Source organism: Synchiropus splendidus, chromosome 1 (genome assembly GCF_027744825.2).
Source record: "Synchiropus splendidus isolate RoL2022-P1 chromosome 1, RoL_Sspl_1.0, whole genome shotgun sequence".
Taxonomy (NCBI): Eukaryota; Metazoa; Chordata; class Actinopteri; order Syngnathiformes; family Callionymidae; genus Synchiropus; species Synchiropus splendidus.
This window is the reverse complement of record NC_071334.1, coordinates 16,742,413-16,755,178: the sequence shown is the minus strand read 5'-3', so window position 1 is coordinate 16,755,178 and position 12,766 is coordinate 16,742,413. Positions and strand designations below refer to the sequence as shown.

The following is a 12,766-nucleotide window of genomic DNA, read 5'->3' as shown; positions in this document are numbered from 1 at the left end:
GTAGCTCATGACGGGCCTGACCTTCTATGGGCTACAAAGAAATAATTATACAGTATTTATCATAAATGTCTCACCGCCATTTTTTGCACAGTATATGTACTTCTCTCTATACTGGTTATAAAATGTAAAAAGGTGTTACAACCGACAGCAGTGGAAGACACATGCAGCCTCAGTAAGATCTGCACTGCGTGACAGACTGTCAGAGTCGTGCTAGTGAAACCACATGGTGTTTGGTGGAATCTGTTAGACCATTAAGTTAGAGGAGATGAAATCTTCATTACCTGTCTGGTTTCTCACGCCAGTAGGCTTCTGAATTTCCTGTGATAAATTTAAAAAGCAAAGAGGCAGCAAAGAATGAAAAGTAGAGCACATCAGCAACATTCCGCTGTAGTTCCAAATGGTCTGACAGTAATAGTACAATATATTGCACTATTTGATAGGCCAATCAATACCAGGAATATTCGACCTTACTGACTAAAAAGCTTTGTTTTTTCAGTTGATGGAAGGAGTGGAGACACGATATTAACCATTGTGAAATCTTGTGGCATCTAGCACCATGACAAAGTCCTTACAGCAGCGGGTGGCTCTCACAAAGCATGAGGCGCGAGGCAAATTCATGCAAAAAGGTCACACCCATGGTGAGTTTAGATATAGATATAAGACTCTGAAAGAGAAAATCTGTTGAAAATGAGCAGATGATGACAGAGAGAAAGAAAAACAAAGTGATGCTAGTCCTTCAAATGCTAGTCTGAGACATGAGCAGTAATTAATGGAAGAGAAAAGCGCTGGCATGCCGACACCCTCCACAGGGGCCTATGTCTGGACCACACCACGATCAGACTTCAAGGAAAAGAATTCATGCGGGACTTAACAGAGTTTATATTCACAATTTGTTCTACCACTGGGGGTAATTAACCAGAGGGCCTTGGTGGAAAAAAGGATTTCTGCTGGATAAGAAAGAACACAGACGTGGATCGTCTGTTGACGGCAAGGAAAATTTGAATATCTAGTCTGAGATTTTACAATGAAGGGCACATTTGGGATCGTCTCATGTCTTTCTGCCCTTAAATATGGTGTCCATCAGAAAAGAAGTACAGTGTCTTATCAGCTACTGCAGATTCAATGCTGTAAGAGACCGATAAATACTTGAACATGGTGTACCACTAGGGGGTCTCTAGGGGCAACCAAGCAACTCAGTTCCACAAGCTTAAGAAATTAAAACCGACAGAACAAGGATCCCTTTTTTTTAAGAACATAAGCGGCTTATTGTCTGTGAAATAATTTCCGCTACTTTTCAAAGGTGCTGGTATCCAGCTGAAGTTTAGAGCATGCTAGTAAGAGATTGGCCTCAATCCTGGATAGGAAAACTTTGGCAGCACAATTTGACAATCGTGCCTCTGACAATGTGCATAAAACCATTTCGTCAAATCTACAAAGGCTAGAACCTGATCTGCTCAGTGATGTCAGATGACTGTCCTGAGGACACTTTTGCTCAAAGCTGGAGAGAAAAAAGACATCAACAATTATAAGAAATGTGCTGTGGTGATTAGGGGTATAACAAAATGTTAAAACACTAAAATATCACGATACCGTACTGATCTTATAAAGCGTGCTGTGCCATTATTGAACTAATAAAAACTTGGATTTGTTTGTGTTTTCAGTAGTATTAAGGCTTCAAACCATGACCTTCCACTCCTTGTAGCAGACATTGAGCTCTTGCAAACCTTGAAGCCTGGGTTGAGACATTGCTTCAGTGCTAACACCAGCAATGGTTGAATCTGAAGAGATAAGACTGGCACTCTGCACTATGGAGTTACGTTAACAATATACTGACAAATGTTGAGTGGACCTTCATGCCCTCAGTTCACTGACCACATCCAGATGTCATGCGCATTGGACAGTCCAGTGAAGCACTGCCTACGGCGTAAGCAAATGTCACAGACATTTGGTTCAATTGGTCCGTCAACATGCAACACGGATGGCTGACTTAGGCGACACTCTGGGATCACCACTTGACGATCGTCAATATATTACACTGTAGCGTGAGAATGTGCTGAATTCATTGATTAAGGAAGCTGCTCCTGCCCCTGTTGCACTGTGAAATATTACTGAAGGTCCAACTACTCTAAGTTCAGAATGCAGTTTGTACACAAATAACAAATAAGTGCATTTTCTTCAGTATATTTTCTTTCCCTTAACACAATGGCTCTTATTATGACAATATAGCCGAGCACTATGGTGATCACAGGATAAAGTATCTCCTCTTCTGTACTGAAATACATATTCTATCGCCAGATTCTGCCCACAACACAGAGCTAATGATGACATATAAATCAAGACTATTCTTGGTTCTTGCCAAGCAGCACATAACTCATTGCATATATGCTGGAAATACCTCCCGTGTATCTCCACGCGTTCGTTTACTCGTGAGAAAGTAAGTTATATCCAAGAAATGTATTCCCTGACAGAGGGGTCTAATACAGAAGCAGAATTCTGGGTTAGCAACTACACCTGACTTAGCCTGAGCAGTAGTCCGGCAGAGCGACAAAAAACTATCTGAGGTCTTGACCCTTTACACACAAAAGTTTCTCTATGTGGGCTGCGTCGCTGTAATCATGGCAACGATCACAAGGCATGCTCCCCTCCTCCGGACCCAGGTGGTTCTAATCGGGACCAGCTCCATTCAGCCCTGGAGAAGATGGTACTTTCCAGCCTCCTGCGTCTGGCCTTGAACCCTCTACTGAGTTACAATGTCTGCTCAGGCCTCCAGTGTGCTTCACTCCTGCCATTGTGCTGCACCTGTAACTTCAACTCAACCACACTCCCTTCACTCAGCATTCCTCCATCTGTCAATAACTTCTTTATTAGTAGCACAAGCAATTCCAACAATATTAATATTGTATAATTATAAATGTACTACACTACATTGTATAAGAGATACATTTTCTGTGATGCTCAATAATGTCTCAAACTTGCATGATTTCATGTCTGATGTAGAAGATTACTGGATTTAAAAAAATAAACTACATGTAAGGATCAACAGAAAATGAATAAGCTCTGTGAAGTTTAGTGTCATTGTGGAGGTGAGAAAGATAATAGAAATAGAAACCTCAAATGTAAATTGTGAAACAATACAAGGGTAAAAAGTTGCTATTTATTTTATCAGTTGCTTGAATTTGAAGTCATATTTCTTCGCTTGTGTATTGCTCCTATTATAAAACCAAGCTAAGGTACACAAAGATATGATGCATGTAAGTCACATAGTCTGCAGAGGATTATTCAGATTTAATTAATCAATTCCTATAATGAAAATCATATCGCTATCACCAACAGTGTAAAAGCTTTTTGAGCAGAAATCAATGAGAAATACAGTAGTCATGCAGCATCTGTAGCGTTTTTTTTTTTGTTGTTTTTTTCTTTTTCCTCAAGATAAAATGAACTTGTGCTTTATCTGGAGTTAACGGATTGAGTCAAACATCATGTGTGACACAACAGAGCTAAAAAAAGATGATGTGCACAAACACTAGCTCGATGATGTTTGGCAACCCTCACATCAAACTGCATCCATGCATCTGTGATCAAGGAGCCAACACATCACACTTGCCTTTCACATCTAATGTGGTGATTCACTGCGCCTCATACATGTTGGGTGGGAATTGTTTTATTCATTAAAGCAGTTTTCATTTACATTTACAATGCATAGACGATGAAGACGTATAAATCACATGGATGATGGTTAAAGCTACTCACACTAGTATTTGTATTTGTATATGTGGATGGATATGAACAAAGGAAGAAAAAGGTTGAAATTAGAAAGAGGAATGATGTTCTTATCTTTAGCCACATTACTCAGTAAATACTCAGATGTTTAATGTGTGAAAGATGACTTTCTGGCTCACCCACAAAAAACTGGCTCAATGGTAGCTATACTATAATCCCGTCCTTTTGCCTCATGTGAAGCAGAGCAGAATAGGACCTTCAGTATTATTATAGTTATTATATGTAAGAGGAAGCAATCAACAAGGTGACTTTAAAGGCCCAATTGTGTCACGTTCCACACTCTGTGCTCTTATTCTTGGTCTGTTCCGCGTGCTTTTATTTTGTTAACCCCCCTGTAGTTTCCTTTTCCTGTGTCTCATGGCAGCGCAGCTGGAGCTCATCCCGTCATCAACTCTCCTGTGGATATCACCTGGCGAGCTCCAGACTGCTGGCCGCTAGATGGTCACTTCGTGTCACTCTGTAAATCTCCCGCGACTTATATTCCTCGTTGAACCTTTGGACTTTCTAGATTTTTGTGTGCGCTTCCATTTCTCTTCAGCCGCCTTCTTAGTTTTGTTTTCTCCTCCTCACTCTGCTTCTGTTCCTGTCTCCCTAAATTTGTAAGTTTAACTGCGTGAGTGTTTTAAGCTCACTTCTCATTTGACGTTTGTCTTAATCTTTTTTCCTTCGTGTGAGTATGAGTGTTTCTCCTCCACGTAACGCTTTTAGTTGATCTGGACCTGGTGATTATCCGAGTGTTTTTGTGTTCTCCCTAGTTTTGAAGGTTGACATTGATTCACCTCTCTTTTGTTACAAATTTTTCCCCAGTCCGTCTGTGTATATCCCGGTTCGTGTTTTGGCTCCGGCGCCTTCAGTTCCTGTCTTTGTCGTCAGTTTATTGTGATTTGTTTGTATTAAATGTATTAATTTAATCTTGTGTCCGTGCCTTCTGTCAGCCTGCAATCATCTGCACCTGGGTCATTTCTTAGGCAATTATGACAAATTGCTGCTTATTACTCCTTAACGTCTACTTTTAAAATGATGCACTTCCAGGACATGACATGCAGTATTCTTAGGTGATTATTCAAAAATGCGCTGGTATTAGTCCTACCTTAATAACTTCAAAACATACTCTATAGAGAATGAGCAAGCATTTATGACAGAGTTTGATGAATAGAAAAGGTTTGTCAGATGAGTCTCACGTTTTCAAATGCTCTTTTAAAATGAATGGAAACACAAAGCTCTAAGCCCTTCAGCCGATCACAGTGAATGAGTAAACCGGAGCTTTCAGTGTCATCTTTGAAGCTTGCGTATATATGCATGCGTGTATATTTACCTTGACTCAGAACACAAACAAGCAGAGAAGTGTTTGAGTTGTTTGCAGGTCTCTTACTTGGAGTGTCCATCATGTTTTTCACACATTATAAAGGCAAATGCCATTTAGATGAAACGATGAAGAGTTGCGATAAGGAACGCAGGCCAAGAGCTTTTCTAATGCACCAATTATCTGATGACATTGACGGAAAGTCGCGATGTAGAGTTTGCAGTTGTGTCATTCATTAATTTGTGTTGTGTCATTCAGCTCTATTTATTGGTCCTTCTTGCCCTTCTTGTGCTGTCCACATAGCAACTTTCGAGGTGTGAGTGTGTCTTCTCAGTTCCAAAGTTATCAAATGTGTCCAAGACAGGAAAATCTGAGCTCTAGCAACAAGGTCAGGAGCTTATCGATACACATGGGAGGCCTCTAAAATTGTCACCTTACATCCATCATAAGAAATGAGCAGACGATTAGATTTGAGGGCCTTTATTACTCCCACAGTGGGGAAATTCAGCTGGGTTAGTAAACATAGCTGTCCTGTAATGAATATACTTATTAAGGGAATAAAATTGATTCTGTATTAGGTTATTATGAAGTAAAACAATCTTAGACTGTTTAGATGTTCAGAAATACTATAGACTCACATTCAAGCATAACGCATGAGTCACATCATTTCAAAATCATTACAGAAGAATATAAAACCTATTTTCGTCAAAAGAAAGAAATAATCAAATTCATATTTGTCTCTCTGTCGCCTACATACATCACTTTTCAGCCACAACAATTTTCACCATCAGTGCTCCGGATTAACGGGTTGATTTCCTGTTTCAAACACAAAGTCCAACCACCAGCCACCTGGCAAATGGGATGTGGTCGGAAAATACAGCGGCTTGTTCACAATTCACTGCGTTGGGCAAGAAGTTGTGCTAATAGAGAGGAAATCATATTTCCTCGGCAAATCTGGGTTTAGCTGGACAGTGATGCATGACTGTGGTCCCCAGCATTCCTGTTCACTTCTGGAGAAATTGAGTTTACTATCCAGCCTCCAACGCAACCGGACAAAACAAATCGGAAAAACACAGTCAGCCTGTTTAGAAAATTCACCCGGGGCTCATTGATTAGGAAAATGAATTCCAGCTAATTGCGCCGCGGCGTCTCTGCTGTTACAGCATTGCTTCCATAACTTTACATTGGCAAGTTAGCAAGATGAAGAACTTGAGATCACACCTACATCTCATAAGTCACGAGTCAAGACAAGGAGGTCGGTACGAACAGCTCGACAGTTCACCACACAGTACTCAGAGACTGAAACTTCACCGACAACTTTGAAACATCGAAACAACATTGAAACAACTTTGAAGCCAAGTTTCCTCATTCACATTCATCTGCACAGAAGATTGATTTGATTTGAGAGCAACACTCACCTTACAATAAGTGATATAAGTGTGGTGTAATGGTACCTTAATATTGAAGGTCAGGATTCAGAATCCATAACAGACACACAATATCCAATATCTCTGACTTTAACAATGACTGTATTGTGAGTTCTTGAGAGGCATTGGCAGGATTTAGCATAAAACCCGCAACAAAGAATGAGAGGGGGGTAGGAGGAAAGGACGGGGGAAGATGCTGCTGACGGGCTAACTCAATTTCAGAGAACACAATGAAGCCAGAGGCTGATTTCCGAAAGGCAAATTGTCATTCGGAGCGTTATGGCACCTGTCTGTAAAGCTCATCTATCCACTCGAAATAGGGGCATCCGCCAGACAAGCACATTATCATGGCTCTCAGAAGCGGGAGGGATTTGATAGTAAAATTGTTTGAAAGCCATTGGAATTAAAATCGGGTCAGCTCCGGTGGCTGGTCACGAGATCCATTCTGGCGAACACTCAATCGGTTCCGACCAGATACCGACAATGGGAAGTCAGACTTCAGTGAATCGGCCTAGCCAGTGACGCTGTTGCCTAGGTGAACGACCGACACTTCCAGACAACCTAAAATACCCTCTCTGGTCATTACAAAGAAAAAACACACCCCCCCAATGCACACACCTGCCCTCCTTCCACTTTTTATGATTTATCCATTTTCCAGACTGTGGTTGCTGCAGCTCTACCCCCTCCCCATACAATTACAAACCTGTCTGAACAGATTAAAAAGGGAGCCCCAGACAGGAGCTCAAGACTTCAATACACACACACACACGGTAACTGCTGAGCAAGCAACCAGCACATCACATAAACATACAGACCTCATCTCTTCAGACCTGCAGCTCTTCACCGTGAGAACGCCATACATGATATTGAGCATATCACACGAACACATTTGTCTGGCACTTACACTTGTCACCTGCGTGTATACATTTCTGTCGTGTCAAGAAGCAATATACGCAGTGGAGGCCACTAAATAGGACACCAATACAAATGCTTGACACAGTAGTACATTTTATAGATACCAGGCTGCTGAATTATAATATATAGATTACTGTATACAGATGAAGTTCAATGATGATGTGTAATCATTAAAACTGCAGAGTATATTTATATTTTGACAATATTTTTGTAGCATTTTGATTACTCTCACCTGTTCAACGTAATAGCAGTTTCAATTAGTCCTTGTTAATGGAAACAGCATATTTGGTTTTCTTTGCGATGGAAAATACGCATAGAAATATACCGTTTTATGAGTTTGATCCATGTATGACTGTACAAAACAAATTAAATCCTGTGTCCCAAATCTGACGTGAGGAAAAATGTCCACTTCTTACCTTGAGATGAAAGTGGGGCAGAAGAACTGTGGGGGTTTTTGTTTGGCTGCTCATGTTCACAAGGTGTGTAGCTGCAATGGGCTGTTCACACACGCAGGTTGGAAAAACCAGCAGGGACATGAGCGTGTGATAGGTCTGGAAAATGAAATAAAGAGAGCAATCGCTGTGATCACAATGTCACAGTTTACCAATTCAATCATCTGGCTTCTATTGCTGTATTCCCACACGATAACTTGTTCACACAAATACAATTTCCTCAACCATTTCCAGCTTTAACTCGCAACAAGTCTACAAGATCCAAGCGTGAAGGGATACGCTCCGGCTTGTTCTGTGTATTGCTGTCCTGTGAGCTCAGAGCCTTCATGTCATTACCACTGGTTCCTCTCATGCACGGATATCACAGGCGCTCGTCTGGATGTGACAGGTGAAGCGCGGTCTCTCCTGTGGGCCTCACATCCACAACCACCAATATGAAGTGGAAGCGGACACGCTTCATAAATCCTGACCATTGTGGCAATATATGTCGACAAGATAGCAAAGCCTGATGCATCAAACCTGTGCAGTTGTTACATAAAGCGATAAAAAGGTGGACACACACCTGGTCAGTACAGGATTTTCAAATGCATTTTTCCTTCATGTTATACTGTGCATTAAGATCAATTTAATGATGATGTACTTTTTGTAGTATACATGTTGATAACTGAGGCACCCAAAAATGTGCCACATTCTGCCAATCAACCGACTTCTCCGAGATAACATTTTGCCCAAAAATACATTGCAATCGAATCCAGTCATCGACCAGTTTGTCTTTGGAGTGGCGAAGGATTGTGTTGTGCCTTCACACGTTCCAGAGAAGCGAAGACAAAGGGCTCGCTTGACAGTGAAGGTGTTCCTTCACTACCCGTGAATAAATTACAAGGGATTGGGCTTTGTAATGAAGGCAGCCGAGCATATTGTGCAAATGCTCCCCGTTTTAATGATTCAATTAAAGCACCTCACTAAACTGGAGCAGAAAATTTCAACATGGAGATGAGAGAGGGGGCCAACCTGGAGGGAGGACAGAAGAGAAAACATCTCCCTTTAATTGCTGCAGTGCTTGACAGATGTGTCTCCTGTTTCTGGCCAATCCCTCCATTCCCAGCTTTATTACATTTTGGTGGAACCCAAAGAGTACATTGGTTAGACTCCCAAAAACATGATTTTGCACCAACTGTGCAGCATTTTACCATTTTAAAAACACATTTTATCAAGTTAAAATGCTTACTTCACAAGCAAGTATCTATTTACAAACAGAAAATAGGAAGATAAACGACATTTTAATTCATTCTGCTTGCGCGACTAAAGTTTCAAGGGACTGAAGCCTAAAGGCCAGTCCATGGCAGGACACATGCAGACCAAGCTCTAACTCTCTAAATCTCAGAACTGCTTGATTCAATCGTCCTGCTGCGCAGCTCTCACCACTGCACTACTGTATCATGTATGAAAGGCAAAGCTTATTCTGCTGTAGCGTGATGGTAAAAAAAAGGGAATCAGACACAAATGTAGGTAAAAGATCATTTAAATTCAAAAACTCTCAAAATGTTTGGTAAACAAGTTAAGCCATGGTGTTATTCACACGTAATTTAGCTGTGGAAAAAAAGCCTTTTAGCCTCTAATGTGCCGCTGAAGTTGGTTTATTAAAGATGTGTACATTGGGTGATTAAGCAGGGGTAGATGTTACAGAAGTGAAGTTAATGTGACATGAAGGTTTCCCAATTTAACTGAGTGAGGCCAAACTCATTAAAAGGAGTGAAAAGGCAGCTCTGTTTGCTGGCTGGAGATTACGAACACACCCTCTGCTAACACGGAGAAGTCCCCTGGGAGTCCAGAACGCTTTTGTTAAGCACCCTCTCTGCTTCAACAAGACCCTCAATGCTTAAGAATATTGCCTCATTCACCCGTTCACACCGTTACACTCTGATGGCCAAAGCTGTCATGCAAGGTGCAACTTGCTCATCAGCAGCAATGAGACAGTCACCACTGCCCTCAAGGACACATCCTCGCTGTCTCTGGAGGGGAGAGACATCAAACCAGGAGCTTCTTAATTCCTCATTTAAATAAATGCCAAACTGCGACATCAGTCTCTCTAGCACATTTTAATCTGCGGGTCAGAGCTTCTTTTGTTTTAGGGGACGCCGCGTAATTCACCTCTTCGCTCTCTGTTCTTCGGCACAATTGCAGGAAGAAATCCACAAGAAATTCTGTTAATTAATTTTTGCTTATTAAAATATTCACCTTAGAGCCGCGTTTCAGTCAATGCACATTCCAATTTGTCAGATGAAAGGTCATGTCCACGTACTATCAAGTCTAAATGCCAATCGCTACAAATAATTCCATGTCGAACTTTTCCCATGCAGCGCTAAAATTAATATTCTAATTTTTAAAGGTCCAATATTTCTTACATTTCACAGGCGCTACAATTGACATTCGATCATACTTCATACTAGAAAGTTTCTTTTAATATGTTACTGGACCATGAAAACAAAGCCATTTTCTGCCGTCCACACACATATGCTGAAAATGATTCAAAAGGATGTAGTACTAATGGATTGTGCAGGCGCTCTAGCAAGGGAAGCTTGTTCACTAAATAGTAGCACCATATCGCAAAAAACATATTGATCACTAAGAGACATTGCTGTTTACCGACAACGCCGTAGGACTTTGATTAGAGTAAACACTGAACTACGAGTTGTCAAAGACACAAGAGAGTGACCGGGTACGGGTGTTTCACATGTCTGTAACAGCGTGTGGTCATCTGTTTCATGCTTCATCGACACCACAGGGTCGGAGAATTTCAGTTCTATACGTTCTTGTTTGGTTATAGTTTGACAAAATAAACATACACTCCAACATTACACTGTTTGTGACTGGCTTCTCTGCTCACAAGTCCGCGGCATGTCTGTATCACAATGATCGTCTGATGGTCATTGCAATGACAGAGTAGTTGAAGATTTCCAATTTTATAGTAACAATAATCTGAACTGTTGTTGCCAAAAATGTACCCCTCTCTTGTTCACCAGCATCACTGTGAGGTGGCAACTTTCAAGAAGAGAGCCAAGGCAGACGGGCCGTGACATGGTTTTCAAAAATATCTGGATCGGCTGTCCACATGGATCTGGCATTTTCAAAGTTGTTTATTCAGAGTTTCAAAAAGTAGAAAATACAGTGACTGAAAACTCTGGATCCGCATGGACGTTAAGCCTATCTGACACAAAACTTAGGCAGACACAACCGGTTCTTTTTCCACATGGATGGGATCTCAGTTTTTCCACTCTCTGAATGTGACTGATGACAGGAAAATGTGCCTGTTCTAAATATAGTGCATATTCTGTAGCTGCGCGAGTGATCTGTCATAGAAAGTCGGATAATAAAATTGAGTGAATTAAATAAACTAATAGGCTGATCACATTTGGGGAGTTTTTGGCAACTTTTGCTGAGGATCGCAGTCTGTTAGTAGCATTAGCCAAGAGAACCCATTCCGTCATGGAATGCTGTCAGTTTCTGCGACACGCTGTGGAGATTGTGCTTACTTACTTTTGTACTTATCGCTCAGCCTGCTCGCTGACAAAACATGGTTTACCTGAAGTTTCTCAACACGGTGCCTTCAGAAATTTTAATCTGTCTAAAAATGCATGAACAGCTGAATTAAAGGATGCAGAGACAATTGTGGAAATAAAAACAAAGTTTGAAAGCAATATGCTTCTTTATTTCACTCATTCAGGAGAGCAACAAAGAAAGTTGGATAATTTTCCAAAGCTTAACTTTAGTGGTGGTGTTTCCTGGTAGCCTGCCTGAGTCAGAAAAAGCTCTCTAAATTCCAACAAAGACCCACTGTGGTTTCCTATAGCACAAATGCCCTCCTGGGCCCACTTGCAGCCAATCTTGGCAACATTAGAGGCACACATTAGTAAACACATGAGACATTTGGACAGCCGTCAGACAACACTTGATTTGCAGCCATGCACGTTCACCACATATTGAAGGAAAGCCTGCACAAATGACCAGTTGGTCTTCAAAAATGGCAAAAGGCCAGATCATAAGCACCTGCTCATCGGAATGCTGCGCCAGCCTTCTGCTTTAACGAGTCTATAAAGTCTGGAAAGGATACTTTTGCTCAGTCCACAATAGAGAATGGCTGTGTTGAGAAGATGCCACTTTAAATCACAGTTTATGCGCCATATTAAGGAGGAAGGGAACGCCTGGTGCTACAGTATATTTAAGGGTAGTGATTATGTTTATAAAATGACTATCATGAAGTCCATTAAAGTGTGAATTCACCTGGTATGTTCTTAACTCAACACTTTCTGAGTCTGTGTGGCGATGATTTGAACCTATAACCATCTTATCTACGGAGTTTTAGCATTTTCCGGGCCACAGACATGGACTGTGAGAGTGGCCACTGGGTGTGTGAGAATGAGATGACTCTCCCTGGCTTTCTGCAATTTTCGTGGATGCAGGCTTTCAGGTTTTGTATTACAGAAATATTGATTATCTGCACTGAGGGGGCACAGTGACAAAACCTCAGCAGGGTCTCTCCTTCTGCTGCGAGCCATGTGCCAAACACACACACAAGCAGGCACACACACAAGGCAGAAATACCGCACAAAATAAAGCCAATGAGAACTCTTGAAGCTATTTTTTTAGGTTTACCAACACTACACTACACTACACTTCACTCATATGAACGCTATAAAGGGCCAGCAAGTCAATTCACCTTTGTTTGTTCTCCAGAACGATTGCTCTTCTTCTCCGACGATCACCTACGAGGATTAAAATAAATGAAGCTTGACAACAAGGCCTCTATCGCTGTCATTAAAATTGTGACCCGTCCATGAAGAGACTTGGGATCAACCCAAACTGAATCGCGGGCCGCGTAGAACTAACAA

At 41.3% G+C, this 12,766-nt stretch overlaps 1 protein-coding gene across 1 annotated transcript in view; it reads right to left on the bottom strand.

Moving 5' to 3' along the window:
- The window catches only part of ncanb (neurocan b), a 166,570-nt gene extending 153,822 nt beyond the window's left edge, over window positions 1-12,748 (bottom strand). Inside the window, exons 1-2 of the mRNA XM_053847980.1 lie at window positions 12,595-12,748; window positions 7,842-7,976 (exon numbers count right to left, since the gene is read on the bottom strand). The gene's annotated coding sequence lies outside the window, so the exon portion shown is untranslated. The remainder of the gene's footprint in view (window positions 1-7,841; window positions 7,977-12,594) is intronic.
- Window positions 12,749-12,766: the final 18 nt, after the last annotated feature.